The sequence below is a fragment of the Lepidochelys olivacea genome, assembly GCF_965140295.1.
Source record: "Lepidochelys olivacea isolate rLepOli2 genome assembly, chromosome: 3".
NCBI lineage: Eukaryota > Metazoa > Chordata > Testudines > Cheloniidae > Lepidochelys > Lepidochelys olivacea.
In genome coordinates, this window is record NC_140413.1 from 108,874,157 (window position 1) to 108,892,207 (window position 18,051).

At 40.3% G+C, this 18,051-nt stretch overlaps 1 protein-coding gene and 1 long non-coding RNA gene across 2 annotated transcripts in view; one reads left to right on the forward strand and one right to left on the reverse strand.

Moving 5' to 3' along the window:
• LOC311517542 overlaps positions 1 to 18,051 on the reverse strand; it is a 59,864-nt gene that overhangs the window by 28,279 nt on the left and 13,534 nt on the right. The window lies entirely within an intron of this gene.
• ADGRG6 (adhesion G protein-coupled receptor G6) overlaps positions 12,425 to 18,051 on the forward strand; it is a 172,964-nt gene continuing 167,337 nt past the window's right edge. The window contains exon 1 of the mRNA XM_084622436.1: positions 12,425 to 12,443. The gene's annotated coding sequence lies outside the window, so the exon portion shown is untranslated. The remainder of the gene's footprint in view (positions 12,444 to 18,051) is intronic.

The following is an 18,051-nucleotide window of genomic DNA, read 5'->3' on the forward strand; positions in this document are numbered from 1 at the left end:
TCTCTGCTAGAATGAAGAGACTATTATCAAATATTTATTCCGCATGTAGGTACTTATAAACTGCATTTAAGTCACCCCTTAAACTTCTCTTTGTTAGAGCTAAATAGATTGAGCTCCTTAAGTCTATCACTATAAGGCATGTTTTCTAATCCTTTGATCATTCTTGTGGCTCTTTTCTGAACACACTCAACATCCTTCTGAATTGTGGACACCAGAACTGGACACAGTATTCCAGCAACACTCACACCAGTGCCAAATACAGAGGCAACATAACCTCTTTACTTATACAAGAGATCCAAGGATGACATTAGCTCTTTTGGCCACGGTGTTGCACTGAGTGTTCAGGTTCACCATGATCCCCAAACATTTTTCAGAGCCACTGCTTCCCTAGATAGTTTCCCCAATATGTAAGAATGAGCTACAGTCTGAGTTCCTAGATGAAGTCATCTGTAAAAACCTCTGCAAAATGAAACCGCTGAGTTTCACATGGCTCTATCTGCAAGTATTGTGCCAGAGACTGTGGCACTGGCCAGTTTTCCATATATGACATTGTACCTATTTGACAAGTGGGTTTTTGCTCTGTGCACCTCTTTCTCCACATTCTGCTATTCCTCTCTTGCAACAGGGAATTCTATTTCCCTTCAATAAAAAGTAAGATTTTAGATGTATTACTTTGCTCTTGAAAGTTGCTTTACTAAATGCAATCTTAGAGCAATACTGATTGTCGGAATGTATTGCATTGGGAGGAAATGGGCTGTAGATCACACAGATAACTCTACAGCAAACCTCTCATTTTGGAATTCAGGGGTACTTTGAAATGTTTTCATTATGACTCTGACTATATGCCCAAGCAAGGCAGTAAGAACTCCCCTTATGCCCCTGCACAGGCTATCCAGACCTTGATCCCGAGGTTGCAGGTGTAAGCAGACATTGCATGACACTTACTCCTCCCCAATGCAGATAGGGAATGGACAGAGTCTTGGCTCCGCTCCTCCTTGTTTGGCCAGTGGAGATGGAGTGAGGAGAGTTGTAATTTGCTGCTGGTGTAGACCAACAACAGAGTACTCAAATCCTCTCTCTTGCCTCCCAGGGCTTCTTCTGAGGCCATGCAGTTTATGCACCATTCCTAGCAGAAGGCTGTATCCAAAGTCACAATCTAGCTGTTAGTTTGATAACAATGACACTGTTTAAAAAGTTTGTGCTTTTATGGTTTATTAATAAAGTTATACTATTTAGCTGGTGACTGTTCTATATAGTATTATTTTCACCATGCATGCATCCATATTATGTGATGTTGTTCTCTAGTTTCTTTTTCATACAAGCTCAATAAAACTCTCAACTCTTATTTAAAAAAAAACCAGAAATTCACTAGATAGGAGATTTAAATTTGTAAAAGATTCGTCAGTCAAATGATTCTCATTCACTCACAGTGCATGGATTCACTGCTAAGTTCAAAGGCATTTTTACTATTTTTTCCAAAGGAATTTAGCATTGGTGGAGTTAGAAGAGACCAAGTTGCCACGCTGGAGCTTAATTTCCTGTGCCATAAGAAAAGATACAGGACTGGCAGCAGCAGTTCAGGAATCACTATGTGAGCGGATCAGTGGGCTCCAATCTGGAACAGAAGAAATTCATGTAGTGGTGAGGGTAACTCTTCATAATCATTGAACTCTTGGCCTCTCTGCAGAGATTATTGACAAAGGTAATAAGTGGTACTAATTATGATGGTGGGGTTTTAATATCAAGATGGAACCTCTCTTTTTAGTGAATGAGCGTAATCTTGTTACATTATTAATAGGGTACAAAGTGTTGAAACACCGAGTTTGAAATATACAAACTGGCTTAATATTACAAGCAGTAATGTCTACGCAAGTCTCTTCTTCAGCAAAAATAAGCAAGCTCTCTGGGACAGGAACTGTCTTCAACCGTGTTGGCTGGGGCTTTTGGGCAGTGCCATAATATATTACTATTACTAATAATGATCTAAGGTGCCTTCTGTCATTTGCTTCTCTCCCCAAGTGTTTTGCTGCCATTTTTGCTTGAGGAAAAATCTGTCACACCTGTAAAGGCATTTAAATGACAATATTTCGCATATATAGCACTTTTGCTCCCAGAGCACTTTATACAAACAATACCAGTGCTGTGGAGGGGGAACCAGCTAGGGAACAGCACACTGCATAACACTGATATGAGTGGAAAATTTGTCCAAGAATATCTGGGCAAAGCCCACTTTTCAAAACCTGCCATAGGATCTTAATCTTATTGAGAGAATAGAAGGCCCCAGTACCTTTTTAAGGGCTCATACAAAAGACTCCTATGTCGTACTCAATTTATCTACTTCAGAAAGATAAAATAAACCCTGCCAGGAGTTGAGTCAGGTTTAGACCTATCATCCTCTATGGAATTTATCATAATGAAAAAGTAGTGTTGTATAAACAAACTGGACAATGGGTGCAGTGTTGATAGTGACATTATTTACATGAAATAAAAAGCTCTATGGATTGTAAATTCCGATGATATCTTATAATTTGTCAAAATCACAGTAGTTCATTCAACACTTGCCCTCTGTGTACACATTCTGTACATAAAGCACTGAGGTCTAAGGCAAGAAAAATGCATGGGGATAGTATGAGAGAGCAGTATACAGCTTTTATCTTAAACCACAGTGCATAATCAGAAAGCTCTAGAGCAGTTAAACTATCCATTTTACGGTTCCGGTCTCCACTAGGGAAAGTAACTAGTGCAATTATCTGGATAATATAAAATAGGTTAGACATTACAATTATCAGGAGAAATAAGAATTAATCTTTTCTTTTTCTTTTTGGGTCAGTCTTGCTTCCTGAAGTCTGTGTGTTCAGCAAAGGGATAATTTGTAATGACAAAGAATGAATTGTTCTGTAAAATGGAATACAGCAGAAGGTAAAGTGGAGTTTTCCACAGCTCTTAATGATTTTGAGTATTAGAAACTGCATTTCATTAGTGTCTACATTTTCAGTTACTGAAGCATTTTGCATTATTTGTTGTTTGTCTTACTCTTTTAGAACCAAGGGAACATTTTTCCCATTATCAAGTAAAAGATGGAGGGCTACTCACAGAATCTCTGATTTGTGTTTGAATATCTCTGTCATAATTCCTCTCAAGTTTTGCTATTAATGTCACCTTTATTGAATTTGTATGCCTTCATATTATAGCAATCAGACTTACTTAACATTTTTTAAGACACAAGCAATTTGTTGTGTTAAGCTTGTCTTTGTGATTTTTTCTGTGCTATAACACTCTTGTTCCTTATCTGTCAAATGGTTGAATGAAAAATTTGCACACCAGATAAAGTACAGATAAAATAGCAAATCACATCCTATACCATAGTCTCCAATGCAATTTAAAACATACATAGATTATTTACTGTAGCATTCTTTACTGTATTCCATCAACACTTAACATTTGAAAGTTCTTTGCCGTATTCATAAGATCCAATTCAACGTGGTCCAATTTCAGTTTAAATTACCCACCTATCCAGTGCTGGGAGATGTTCCACAGTTTGATTTACAAACATCCATACAGCTCTAAAGCTGTCAAAATAAGAAGTCCAAAGCTCCATTTTCACTCTATGTCCCGTGCAGCCTAACTTGTCATCTTACGAGGGGGAGATTTAGGCTCCCAAGAAGTAATATAGTTACAAAGTTTTATGTCTTTTATATTCACTAATTCAGCATTGTGGCAGACTTCTGTGGGACAAACTTAATATTTCTCATCCCAATGATGTTTTTGGTGACCTTGACAATTGTCTGTCAATAATTCTGTATTTTTGAGCAAAATCAAATGATATGTTCCAATGTCCTTCCCCAGCAATTTCTCCAGTAGTGCTTCTGTTGCCATAGTTTCACAGACCCCCAACCTCGCCGATGTTTAATAGAATCTACATAAGAATTCAGGCCCTGATCCTGGAAGCACTTACACACACATGCGTGTACACACACACACCCTCTCTCTTCGCCACTTCCTTCTTCAGTGTTACTGCTTCTGCAAAGTGGTTAGTTAGTAAGACATCTATCATGTGAATACTGATACCTACCTGTTGGTTAGTCACCTAGAGATAATAGGCTGGTCTTTCCCCTCAGCCTACTTGTTTTGGTTGCCACAAACATAACCTTGGGTGAGAACAGAGTCAATTTTGCTAAGCCATAATCCTTCAGGCTAACTGATGAGATCCAAAAGGGGAATCCTCTCTGGTCTTCATTACCCAGAATGGGAAGAGATCCTCAGAGTTCCAATCCGATACTCAGCTACAGCCATGGTGCACCATGTATATAAAGCTCACTTCTGTGCTCCCCATAACTTCTGTTTAGGGTCAGTTCTACTCCAGGATGGTGTAGCTTGATGGCTTTTGCTGGCTGCAAACAGGTGCAAGAGGCTGGAAATGCAGCTGAGGATCAGCAGGTTGCAGGTAATCCCAGCCATGACACACTTACTCTGGTGGTACCTGTTTTCTCTGTCATGTTGGCAGTAGGGAGGGAGAGTGGCACAACCCTTTATGTTGGCATGATCCTCTCCTGCTTTCAGGCCAGTTTCTGCCAGCAGTGTAGTGGAAAGTGACCACACCATACCAGACAGTCTGGCCCTTTAAATATAAAGGTTAAATAACATTTTCCTCCCTTTCCAGGACAAATGTGATGATAAACATATTCAATGTTCAAAGGGCTATAATGAATTATCATTTTCTATTCAGCATAGATAAACACATGCAAGACCTGCAGAAGTGGTTTGCTCTCACTTTTAATCTATTTGGCAGAAAACTGGCCACTTGCAAGAAAGTTTTTCTGATTGGGTTCTGAGAGAGCAAACCATGATGAATTTAACTAGATGGCTGCCTAACATGGCATGAGCAATCTCTTCCACAAGAAGCTCATTCAATGTGCTAGCAGAGCTACTTTGATGCCATAAACCTCTTTATGCTTAATGGGCCAAATTCAAAGCTGGTGTAAGTGGGACAGCTGTGTAGATATCAGAGGAATGACATCTTCTCATACCAGGAGTGAATTTGGCCTAACGATTCTTCTTGGCATTTGTGTGCTGAAGCAGAACATTTATATTATACCGTGGAAACAAAAGGAAACATGGGATTTGGGATCCTTGAAGTCTGATAGAGTCAAGCTGTAAATAACAATTGCAGTGCTCTCCAAGCACTACATAAACCCATTTGGAACATAGTCATGTGTGATCAAAAAATGGGATCATAAGGCTGGCGAGGCCGATTTGAAAGTCAAATTATAACAGATGGGACATTTTATTGACACTAAAGAACCAACCTATGCACATAATAGTCTAATATTTGTTGAGGCTGGATTTCCAAAAGAGCCTAAGGAAGTTAGGCACGCAACTCCCATTTTAATTTAATGTGATTTGGGTGCTTAATTCCTTTAGGATACATTTAAAGAGCCTAAGACAGTGAGCTTCCCAGCCCAGCTCAATGGATTGGGGGAAAGACATATTTTCATCTTTATTACATAGGGGGGGTATTTTTTTCTCATTTAGTCCTAGCTCAATGTGGCCTAGTGGACATGGCACTGGTTTGGGTCTCCAGAAACCTGGGTTTTCTTGGGCAAGTCCCCGTCTGTGCCCAGTTTTCCTAGCTGTAAAATGGGGGAAATAATACTGACCTCCTTGGTAAAGCCCTTTAAGGTTTATGGATTGAAAAGCTTATATAAGACCCGGGTAGTAGTATTAAAATGGAAATGATTTTTTTAAATGTCCCTCCGAGTAACTCTTGGATATGACAATAAAAAAATAAAAATTCTCAGTCTTGAAAGGAGAATATGGAGCACCAGGCTGATGAGCATATTCTTCCCCATGGGACAGCATCAAAACACCAGTCGCTTCAAGGAACCTCTGAAAAGCTGCTAACCACAAATAGTTGAATCTCTAGTGCTGCTCTATAAAAGAAATAATTACAGTCAGGTGAGAGTTTTGCAATTTTATAATATCCATAACAAGTTGTCTTATAAAGTTTACCAGACTTCACTCTTAAAAGAACTAAAGGCTGACCCTATTGTGGTGCAATACCTATCTTTTAATTGATTTTATTTCCAGTGCTAATTATGATAACATTACACTACTATTAATGATCGGCAATAGTGAAGTTTTCTCTTTTGAAATGTTCATTACCTATAGAGATGCATAGACTGTAAAGTGAGGAAGGACTATTATGATCACTTAGTCTGATCCCTTGCATAACACAGGCCATAGAATATTACCCAGTTATTCCTGCATCAAGCCAATTATCTTGTAGTTAAATTGGGTACAATTTGCAAAAGCACCTAAGTGACTTAGAAGCTTTGGGCCTGGTCTATACACAGTTTTTGTCCTATTAAAACTCTGTCAATTAGGGTGTGATACTGTTATCACCACAGTTATGCCAGCACGACACCTAGAGTTGGTGCAGTGATGCCAGTATCCATGTGGTTATACCAGTCCAGTTTATCCCTGTTTTTGTAAGCTATACTGGTATAACTACATGCATGCTAGGGTGGGTCATACCACTTGAACGATACTGGTAAAGTTAAAGCACCACAACATTTGTGTGGAGGCAAGGCCTAAGTCCCCTTTCAAAAGTGACTTAAGAATCCAAGTCTCATTGTCCTTTTCAGCCCTTGAATCATCCGTGAAGTCCTTCTCTGTGTTATCCAGCCAAAGCTAAATAAAAATAACTTATATTTATTTTACCTTAGTTTGCTGATTCTTAAGCAGTGAAATCTATGAACAGGTTCAGGGGAGTGGTCGTCTCTAAACAAATCAAGCAGAGCTGGTGCTAGGCATAAGCAGACAAAGCAATTGTCTAGGGCCCCAAGCATCTCAAGGGGTCCCCCTGTTCACTTTTTATGATGTGTTGTGGGGGGGGAGAGGGGAGCAAAAATATTCAGGCTTAGGACCCCCAGTGGGCTAGCACCTCCTCTGAGAAGGAAACCCTTAATGAGAATAAAGTAGACATAAAAATCAACTGAAAGGTACATAGCAATCCTGTCTTTCCAAGAAATCAAAAAATAGTTAAGGAACTAGAAGTTCCCTCATAAAAGATTTTCTGGTGGAGATCAGGCAATATGAGTCCATCAAAAATAAAGTAAAACCAGACATACTTGATAGTGGGGAAAAATTGCAAATCTCTTGCGAGCTGGCAAGAGGCTACAATGAGCAAATGAGTTCTAAGAATAGTATAGTAAACTGGTGTTCAGTACAAATACCTATAAGAAAACAAGCCTTTACAAAGACATTTCAAGTATTAAAAGGAGTGCCAGCAAAAGGGAGGATCCGGTGGCAAGCCTCACCATGCGTTATTGAGAGAAATTGCTGTGCTCTGTCCCTCTTCCTCATTCCTCACATAAGTGATTTTCCATCATGTCAGTTCCCATGACCTAAATCAGTCCCTAAAGGTGTGAATCAAAGTCACATGTACAAAATATTTCAGAATGGAAGACCCCATGGAATTCTCATGCCTCTCAGAGAGGAATGCAGATGACAAACACACTGAAGCATAAAAGCCAAGGAAGATGGACATAGAACTAACAGTAGCTTGCAGTGGATAAGTGATATATGGTGTAAGAACCTATCAAAGTTAAAATGTCTGTTTTGAGTACTTGTTGCTTAAGTTATGAAATAACAGTAATCTCTATTATAAATTGGCTTCCAAAATGTCTACTGTCTAATGGCCAAAAACCATCCTTTAATGGGCTGGGAAAGGCCATGCGCTGCCAGAACCTCCCTGTCTCCTGGCTACAAACTCGTCATTAATGATCAGTAATGAGTAATAACCGTTTTTTTTGGAAAAATACAGGAGAGCAAATATTTAACAAATTGACTCTACTCCTGCACTGAGTGCTGCTTGGAAAAAGAGAAATAGTGTATAACAAAGAGCAGAGCAGGAATGAGTACAACTTTAGATGGCTCTGTCTCTCAGTTACAGTGCTTATTGTTCATGCTGATCTGTTCTCTTTACTGTACCCCCTCCATAGCCACAGAGCAGAGTTGCCAGCTATTGCGGTTTTACTGCAGTTCTCATGATATTTTGTGTTTTCTTAGAGCCCCAGTTGCTGGAATCAGGTTATTGGCTGAGAATCTCAACTTTTTTTGTTTAAAGTATGTTGCTAACCCTTTTAGTTGTGGAGAAAAGCTTGAACTTGTGAGCCCTACTGCATTCCAACACCAGGAAGCAATCAAAAGAACCCCCAAATTATTATTTTTTAAAAAATATCATGATTTTCAAACCAATCCCATGGTTTTTAACACTTTGGGCTGACACTTGCTCCTTTTTTATGTGCATCTCCCTCTCCATTGAAACCTCCTTTCCGCAGATATACACAATATTTTGACTTATGCCCTCTGCATTAATCATCTACATTATTTTTCTATTACAAAGATGCAGAAATAAGGGCAGCTTTAAAATGAAATGTTAAGCTCCTCAACATCACATCAGCTCAACAGCAACAAAAAAGACACATTTTCTGAGAAAGAAGACTTTCCTGTAATTATCTCGGTGCACCTACTATCCCCCACTTCCAAGGCAGTGGAACAACCCCAGCGACTCAACAAAAATGCAATCTGAATATTCTGAGAGGACAGTTGGGCATTTTGGGGGAGATCTGAAAGATGTATTTGGTCTATTGGTGAAAAACTGCCAAACAGTCATCACGAGCTGAAAGAAATTTAGCCTTCTCTAAGATTTACAGGATTATAAGGCATGTTTTCGTTTTCATTCTGTGTATGTGAACTAACTTGTGTTCTCAGTAGTTCACCAAATTCTTACTCCCACTGTCTGAGTAATTCTCTAAGGGCAAGAATGGGAACCTAATTACAAACAATCAACTATTTTATATGGCTCATAATAGTAGCAGAATAGGTTTTCTTTTGAGCATTGTCATTCAGCTAGTGGCCTTCTGAAGAGGTTATATTCATTTTTATCTCACCATGCACTGCACACAATTACCCTATGCTGTGCTGACTGCCTTTAAGGAAAGGATTCACATTCTGCTCACTATTAACTAACCTCAGAGTGAGATGCCCAGAACTGTGATAAGCAAATGGTTTAGACATTTAACTAAAACAGATCAGAAGAGTTGGGGTCAAGGACTTGCTAGCGTTTATAACATATGCAGCAGATGAACAGGAATTCAACAAAAAAATGAGGGATGGATTTTTGTTTCAGATGGACATGAACTAAAAGCCTAAACCTCTGATGTTTGACTCCAAATTTGGATCTGAACGTTGCAGCTCAAATCCATCTGTTCTTATTAGAACTGGATGAATGCATTTCACCTACTTACAAAGCCTGAATTAATTTGAGAGCTCAAACGCGGTGGGCTTGAGCTTCTAGACTTGACAAACAAAACTTACAGTTGCTTCCTGTACCAAAATGTAAACTATCTCCTGGGGGCAAAAGACACTTCCTTCCTTCATGGGTTGGAGATAATGTAAGAAGTGTTGTCCCCCAGGATGACCTGCCTATACAAGCTGGCTGCTGTGCGGCGGTGAACCATTTTGTTGCCGAGAGGAGCCAGAGGGGTAGAAAATCATTGAAAACACACAGAGGCTCTGTGAAGAACAGTAGAGAAAGGGAAAAAACCTTTGTTCAAATCAATACAGAGGGAAAAGGAAAACAGGGAAAGCAGTTACACAGCCTGAGGAAAAATCTTTTTACAATTGCTGTGCTGTGTTGTGGGTAACTACTGAAAAAGGCCGGGCTAAAATATTAAGCTTAAGTTTTCAGAAAGCGACTATAATTTTGGAAGCCTCAAGTTTTTTCCTACTTGAGACACCTTAAAGGGGCCTGGGAAAGTGCTGGGCACTCAAAACCACTAGTCACTATTGGAAACTTAGGTTTGGAGTAAAGAAAATTGTGTGGCCTTTGAACTCTGGGGTCAAATTTTCAGTAGGCTTATCTCAGCCTCGGAAGTGAGCAACTCTACACTCACTGTCTTTGCACATTATCACTTGTTCATATAGTATGAGAGACTATACAGACACAAAAGCTGTGTGCACTTGATTTGCATATGCTCCTGATTAGATTAAGCTGAAAGTAAATCTTTGCACACTAAGAAGTTACACCAGAATGCCTTTGTGCAGTACATGATTTCACCGTACGTGCACAAACCAATGAACACATTTTTCTATCAATAATAATCTAAATTTACAGCTAGGCAAAAAAAGAAAAATGCTGCTTGAGAGCTACTTGCGTTTATTTAAGGATATGTATTTTGTATATTTTGACATGTAACGTTGACCTTCCTCCCCCATAATTTTGCACAACTGTGAAAATTTGAATTGATAAATATATAAAATGATGCTTAAAAACAAACATTGGTATTATCTGTTGACATTATAATAACATATGAATTGAATTCTGCCAAGTCTATGCATACTGCATCCTGAAGGTATGCACCTTTTCCCATTCCTGACACACATCAGAGGGTGCAACACCTAGGAGTCCTCGTTTCGGAATCACAGCTCTGTCACACGCCTCAAAGTAATCCACAGATGGTCTCATATCCCAAACGTTCCTTTGCCGAGCAGGCCCAACTACTGCCTCGACCACCTAACACACTGACTGCACCTGGAACGTATACAGATAAGGCCTACTGGTTACTGCCAGCTCCATGGGAACAGAGGGAAGGCGTTTGTTTTTGTCGTTTAATAGTGTTAGCTGGAATCCTGTGGGTGTGAATGAATGGGTTGTAAAATGAGGTGATGCAAATGTGGGGTTGGCAGAGTAAAGGTATGTATGTTAATGGGGCAAATTGGGGCAATGCTGAAAGACGGCAGAGTTAAAGTGCATGGGCTGCACTCTGCATTGCCTGGTTTTCAGACGTTTGAGTCTGGCTCAACTCCACGTTCTGCAAGAGGATGATGTACCACCACGCCACCTTAAGTCTGCATTAACGGGTTTTTTTGCCTTTGAATTTCCAATTTTTTTTAATAGGGAAAGATACGTTGTTGGCAGGTGTCAGTAGTTAGTTCAGCAGTTGTGTGTCTCCTGCCCTGAAATTAGCATACTGAGTCCACTGCCCCACCCATGCACACACACTGACATGCACCCTCTGAGTGCCGGCAGCCTGCTTTGGCCCACCTCCTCAGCCAAGCCCCTAACCCATCCCCATGAGGCCCACCACATTTCAAAACAACCCAAAGATCCATTCAGATTTTAGAGCATTTGTAAGAGTGGAGCTTTACACCATATCAACAGGCAGGAGTGGAAATCCTTTAACCACTTTTCTCCATTGGTGCATATGCACAATAGAAGTATATATTTTCTTAAATACTGGTCTCAATTTGGGCCTCCCAATGATTTAGTGGGTGCCATCCACTATCTTGGGTAAAATTTGACAGACTGAGTGCATTTTGACCCTCATCACATCAATAGTTTGATCTCTAGCTCTGGACAAAACATACTCACCTAGAAAGTTTTTTTAAAATGGTTATTATTTTTAGCGCTTATATTTCCAGGACCCCTGACTCAGATTAGTCCAAATGTAGGACACTAATCCTACCCTGCACCTTGTAGAGGAACACCAGATTTCAAAGAAATCTGACTAAGTATGTCAATTTTAGAAAGGTCAACCTTTAAACAGATATTGTGAGGCAACCTTAATTATACAGGGGCTGGCACATCACTATAATATGGGGTATTCTCCCAACAGTGCTACCTGAAGTAAAGAAACCATGGGAAAAGTTGAAGGCACTATCAGAGTGACAGGGGATGCAGTTGATTACGGTAGCCATGAATATCTGAGGGGACCTCAAGTAGCCACCATGTCTTTGAAGGGCCATTGCAGAGAGGTATTGTGCAGGAAAATGAACTGATTGGTGGATTTGTGGAGTGGAAGGGGAGCAGGGATGAAGGATTTGATGGGTTTAAGAGTGTGGTGAGAGTGGAGAAAAGGGAAGGGAAATGTGATGAATTTGTTGGGGAAAGAGGGAAAGTGGGGAGGCAAACAGATGAAGGGTAAGACTGTGTCTGAACCAGCCCATATTGAATGTCTGATGGGGATCTATCCAAAAATCATTACACTCATCCTACCAAGCAACTGACCACAGTTCAATGACCAGAGCAGCTGGGTTCTTACTTCCCCAGCACACTAATTAAATACATTAAGTCTTCATGGATCAATTGAATCATCCATATGTGTTCTTAATCAAATATTCACTGATTCTGAGGCGAAAAACTTAAAGAGACTATTAAAAAAATCCTCAGATTCTCATGTTTTGAAGACTCCTAGCCTCCACACAGACATTTTCATAACAGCTCAGATTTAGTCCGACTAGTTCCATAAAACGTATTTGATCTCCTCAAAGAACAGCTCTCAAATTTCACCAGCTACTTCTGTTCTCTGCCACTGCCAGCCTGCCTCTCTGGCTCAACAGCTTCCTCACTGAGAGCCTGGGATTCACGGAGGCTGATGGTAAAACATGGGGTATGAAGGAGAAAGGGACGGGGGAGGAGACTGGGGATCTAATGGGGAAGAGGATATAGGAAGATAATGGGGCTGTGGGTGCAGTGGGGAAGGCTGATGACTTGGTGCATACAGACTGAGATCTCCATGCTACCAGCATCCAAAGGTGACACTATCTGGAGCTTGCCACAGTGCAGCAGGCAAACAGTGCCATCGGCACTGGAAAAGGAGGGTGGAAGGAGAGATTGAGACTCAATAAGGTGAGCTGTGGATAGGCAGGAGTTGGAGAAGGCCTGCATGGGGCAGGGTTGGGTGGGGAATGCAGGGCAGTGCACGGAACTGGAAGGAAATCTAGATTCTTAGCCTGTACCAGTGGTCCCCACGGAGCTGCTGTCTGGCATGTGAAGGACCTGAGGCAGCAGCTCCATGGGGAGGCAGCTGAATCTGCCCCAAGGGGAATGTTGCTATGAAAATAAAATTTAGGCAACATGATGCTGGCTTTTTGAGAGCAAACATGAAATAGTTTTATTAGCCATGGTATAAGCAGTTGGAATACGAACCCAAACGTTGTTGAGAGGAAGTATAAGATGACTGACCAAATTTATTTGGGGATTGATATTATTACTCTCATCTGGATATTGCAACTGAATTGTTGTCTTAGTGCAGTGGTTCTCAATCACGGGTATGTGTACTCCTGGGGGTACTCAGAGGTCTTCCAGGGGGTATATCAACTCATCTAGATATTTGCCTAGTTTTACAACAGACTACATAAAAAGCAAAGTCAGTAAAAACTAAAATTTCATACAGAAAATGACTTGTTTTTACTGCTCTATGTACTATACACTGAAATGTAATACAATACTCGTACTCCAATCAATTTAATTTATAATTATATGGTAAAATGAGAAAGTAAGCAAATTTTCAGTAATAGTGTGCTATGACACTTGTATTTTTATGTGTGATTTTATAAGCAAGTAGTTTTTAAGTGAGGTGAAACTTGGAATACGCAAGACAAATCAGACAATAGTCTGGAAAGGTGAGAGCCACTGGCTTAGTGATTTGCCTCATTGCACTGTACGAGATTTGTTTTGCTAAATCAATGATTAAAGAATCTAAACAAGTATAATGAGAGCTAGAATATTAGACTACAATATGACATTTATATCTAAAAGGACCCAAGAAGTGTATAAGATACTTGGTGACTTTATTAAGATAGTTCTTTACTTGAGTTGCTTGTCTTCTACACACATTCGTAAGCTGAGTGTATCACTATGTTGCCTCCCAAATGCACAACTGTTCTTTTTCGGTACAAGAGTTACCTGTCTGTCTACAAGTTCTCCATTTTCATTCCAGCTTAGACAAAAGGTTACATTTTTGCTGTTGGTCAGGATTTTATATATGTCCTAGATCATGCCACATGACATTTTCCGCAAAGATGTTTTACACATGCTGTCGTTTCCATGGTGAGGAGTCTTTTGTGCTGACCATCCCACCAGACCTGTTGTTCCTTTTGCAAAGCAAGTAGAAAAGTCATGGAGTTTTGCCAGTTCTTTCCCTCGGGGGAAAATAAAATCTCAAACATCTAGGGCTAGTTTAAAATACAAAAATAATACAGGCTCACAGAAACACAATATAGAGGCTCCAGCATTCCACAACAGTGTCAATTGCTACCAAATCTGTTCCCATTGCCTAACAAGAGTAGGACACAAACATAAAACATGAGAAATGTTGCTTCCAGTTTGCCCACAGCAACAATGCTTGTCCAATTAACTAAGGTCACATTGGTTTAGGAGACAAGGTACCTGGCATGCTCTGTCTTGTATTATAAGTTTCATAAGCCTCGGTCAGGCCTCCCTAGTCATTCCATGAACAAAATAAGGCTAAGTATTTTACTGCATTGTTTCCCTGAAAAGTTTTCTTATAGTTCTCTTTCCAGACTGCCTTTGAATGATACAAAGGAAAAGTTAATGGGGAGCTTAAGTTTTGTAAACACGCAATGTGTTTGTGTAAATGAACTGTTACTCCTCATTTCTGCAAATCAGGGAAGCCTCAGGGGCTACATTTATGGAAATGTTTAGACCATAATGATTAAGTTGCAGATATTTGCACCACTGACACCAAGTCAGATGAGCTGTGTTTTGCAGTTCAGAAAATAACAAACAGTATTATCCTCTCTAAAAGAGGCTCTCTGCTTTCCTGATGAGTTTGCCCCCATATGACTCCATTTTCATGAGCTGAGTGGCTAAAAATATGTAAGTATTAAAAAACCCTTGAAATTAAGAACTTCAATGTGGGACAATAGTCAAAGTACTATATGCTTGTTTTGATACCTGTCAGTCTTGACTCGGTCTCCACTTTAATTTTGCTTTTGTCACCAGTCATTTTGTATTCATCCATGTTCCTCAAAAGAAAACAAGGACAAAAAAAATATGTGTGCTGCCTCATGGGATAATGCCCACCAAGTGTCATAAAATTAAAAGCAGTGTGTTCATTTCTGTTCTTGAATATAAATGTGGTGTGTTTTAAGTTCTTCCCATTGTAATAATTCTACTTTCATTCTATTTTGATTCAGAAGGAATTTGTCTTCTTTCATAAAATACTTAACTAAAGTTAAGGAAAGTAATGGATGCTCAAGGAAGAGATTATAAAAACACAAATTTGAATTTTCCTTAGAATTGCAGTCACGTGCAACCAATTATTAACCAGCACCTCTAATAAGATATAAAGACGTATATACATGTGCATTTTCTTGTTATAAGAGGCATATCACATTTTGCCACCAATGGAAAGATCTATTCATAAAAAGGGATGACTGGTCATAGAGATCCCAATATTTGATACAACTGGACAATTCTGGTGATCTATTCTACACTCAAAGATATTTGAATGTTAGTTTTCATGCTACTTATAAGCAAGCAATTGATAAATGTTCAGGACCACTAGGAAATGAATGACACAATTTAACTCTTGCCCAAAATGTTGGTGGAGCCTCCTTTTGAATAGAATTGACTTCTGTATCCTAAAAATGTTCATGATAGTTCTAGATCAGGGGCGGGCAAACTTTTGGCCCGAGGGCCACATCTGGGTGGGGAAATTGTATGCAGGGCCATGAATGTAGGGCTGGGGCAGGGGTTTGGGGTGTGGGAGGGAGTGCAGAGTGCGGGAGGGGTTGCAGGGCAGGTGGTTGGGGTGCGACAGGGGGTTGGGCACTCAGGGAAGAGGGTTGGGGTGCAGGGTGCAGGAGAGGTTAGGGCTCTGGTTCCCCATTCCCGGCCAATGGGAGCTGCAGGGACGGGACCTGCAGGAGAGGGTAGTGCACGGAGCCTTCTGCCTCACCCCACCCCACCTCTCAGGGGCCGCAGGGACGTGGTGCCGGATGGTTCCGGGAGTGGCACGGAGCCAGGGCAGGCAGGGAGCCTGCCTTAGCCCCGCTGTGCCACAAAGTTGGCAATCCCGCAGGCCGGATTGAAAGCCCTGATGGGCCGGATCCAGCCCTGGACCAGAGTTTGCACTCCCCTCATCTAGATTCTATTTCATCTTAGTGTTTCTTTTGAACTGATCAGGAAATATCTGACAGCACTGATTCCAGTGATCCTTATTTAAGGTTTAACCTTATTCATACCTAATTTAAGATCCTATCAGTCTTTCTTTTTTGGAGGGCCGTGGGGGGAATATAATGTTGAAGTAATTGGATTGTAGCCATAAACCAGAAAAGATCTCCTGCTCCTTACTAGACCATAGTGAAACATTTTCAGACTCTCACTAACTCTTGTTTCTCTGTTTCATTGACCAGGGGCTAGATTTTAGCACCCTTACTCACACTGAGGAACTCCTTTCTCTGGGCTGATCCAAAGCCTATTGAAGTCAGTGGGAGAGTTTCTCTTGATTTCAATGGAACTATTCACAGTGTAGTGTGAGTAAGGTGGGCCCTAAATGAGAAAGCTGTCCTACACTCCCGCAGTCTATGATGCAACGGAGTTACTATTATTCTCTCTTAGCCTGCATTTCAGTAAATGTAAATGTTAACAGCTGTCTGGGAGACAACAGAGAGAAGATTTTTTTCTGTCTATTGAGACTGAAGAAATTAGGAACAATAAATGTACAACTTCAAAGGAGTTTTTCATCACTGAGCATCATTGGAGACATCTTAATGATCCTTTTTGTCTGTCTTGTCTTCTCTAAATCCCATACTCATAATACAAGGTAATTTATTCATTATATTGCAGAGATGGCTTTCATGTGGAGAGATTTTTCAAATAATACAGGAACTGGTTTGGATATAAAATGAAAGAACCAAATCCTGAGAGGAGCTGAACAACCCCAATTCCCATTGAGTTCAGTAGGAATTGTGGGTGTTCACACTACTCAGGATTTGGGCCAGATGTTATGACTGCTCTGCAGAATGTCAAAATTAAATTCCTCTGTTAAACCAAGCAGTACTGGTACTATTCAAGTTGTACACAGATCAAGCCACTCTAAATAAATTAAAGCAAACGAAGAAAAATGTGTGTGTGGGAGGTCTGTTTTCAGCTCCATTTTCTCCCTATAGCTTAACGGATGGATGCATTTAGGTTCATGGAAAGTAGAGAAAGAAGAACATAGATAATCCTTAACTCTGAATGTCTTGGGTTTTTAATGGCTAGGGGATTTGCTGGGGTTTAATGTTCCTGTAGGGTTGTTTACCCTTAACTTACTGGTATGCTTTCTCAAACCTACCACTTTTTGTATGGGAATTGTATACGTATGTACTCTCTGTACATATATATGTACAGTATATAGAAACATTACATGAAAAGTATCTTTCATTTAACTAAGATCAATTCAAAATAAATCTTTGTATCAAATATATACATTCTTGGTCTATCTTTTCCACCATCTTTTTCAATGTCTGTTTCCCTTCGGTCTCTCTTTTCTATTTGTTTTATTAATTCTTTCTTTTCTCCTTTTTTCCAAAATTTTATTCCAAATCTACATCTCAGCTTCTTGTTCTCCTTCTCTACCTCCTTCTGCCATGTTCCCTTCTTTTCTTTCTATAGCACATTCCCTCTCTCCTTTTCTCATTACAACCATTTGTTCTGACTTTTCTTTCATTCATTCATTTCCCTCTCTCTCAATCTTTGCTTATTGTCTGCTCCTGCTGCTATGTCCACTGCTTCTTGTCTATCCCCTTCACCTCACTTTTCTATATCCAGCACCATCCCTCATTCCAGCGCTTCTTCAGATCCCCTATGCTTCTTCACTTCCAGCAGTTTTCTCCTGACCCATCAGTCTTCTGAAATGTTCTCCCTATGTCTTTCTCAGCATGTACAAAGTCTCATTCTTTCCTCAGTTGCCTCATACCTTCTCCCACCCTCTTGCCTGGTGCATTGGACTTTCCACTCCTGCTCAGCCATCGCCTGTTTGCCTCTGATTTAGTAAGAGGAGCTGCAACTTCCATTCCAGGGCAGTGCTGAACCCAGCTGACAGGAAATTATTGGGCCGGGAAGAGGAGTAGAGTGGTGACTGTATGTAAGGGGAACAAAGGGAGGATATGGGGTAGCAATTTTGTGCTGCATTGACCCAGTACAGCTTCCTTCTGCATCATGGTCCAAGAAGGTGTAAGGTCCTGGTGATGGAT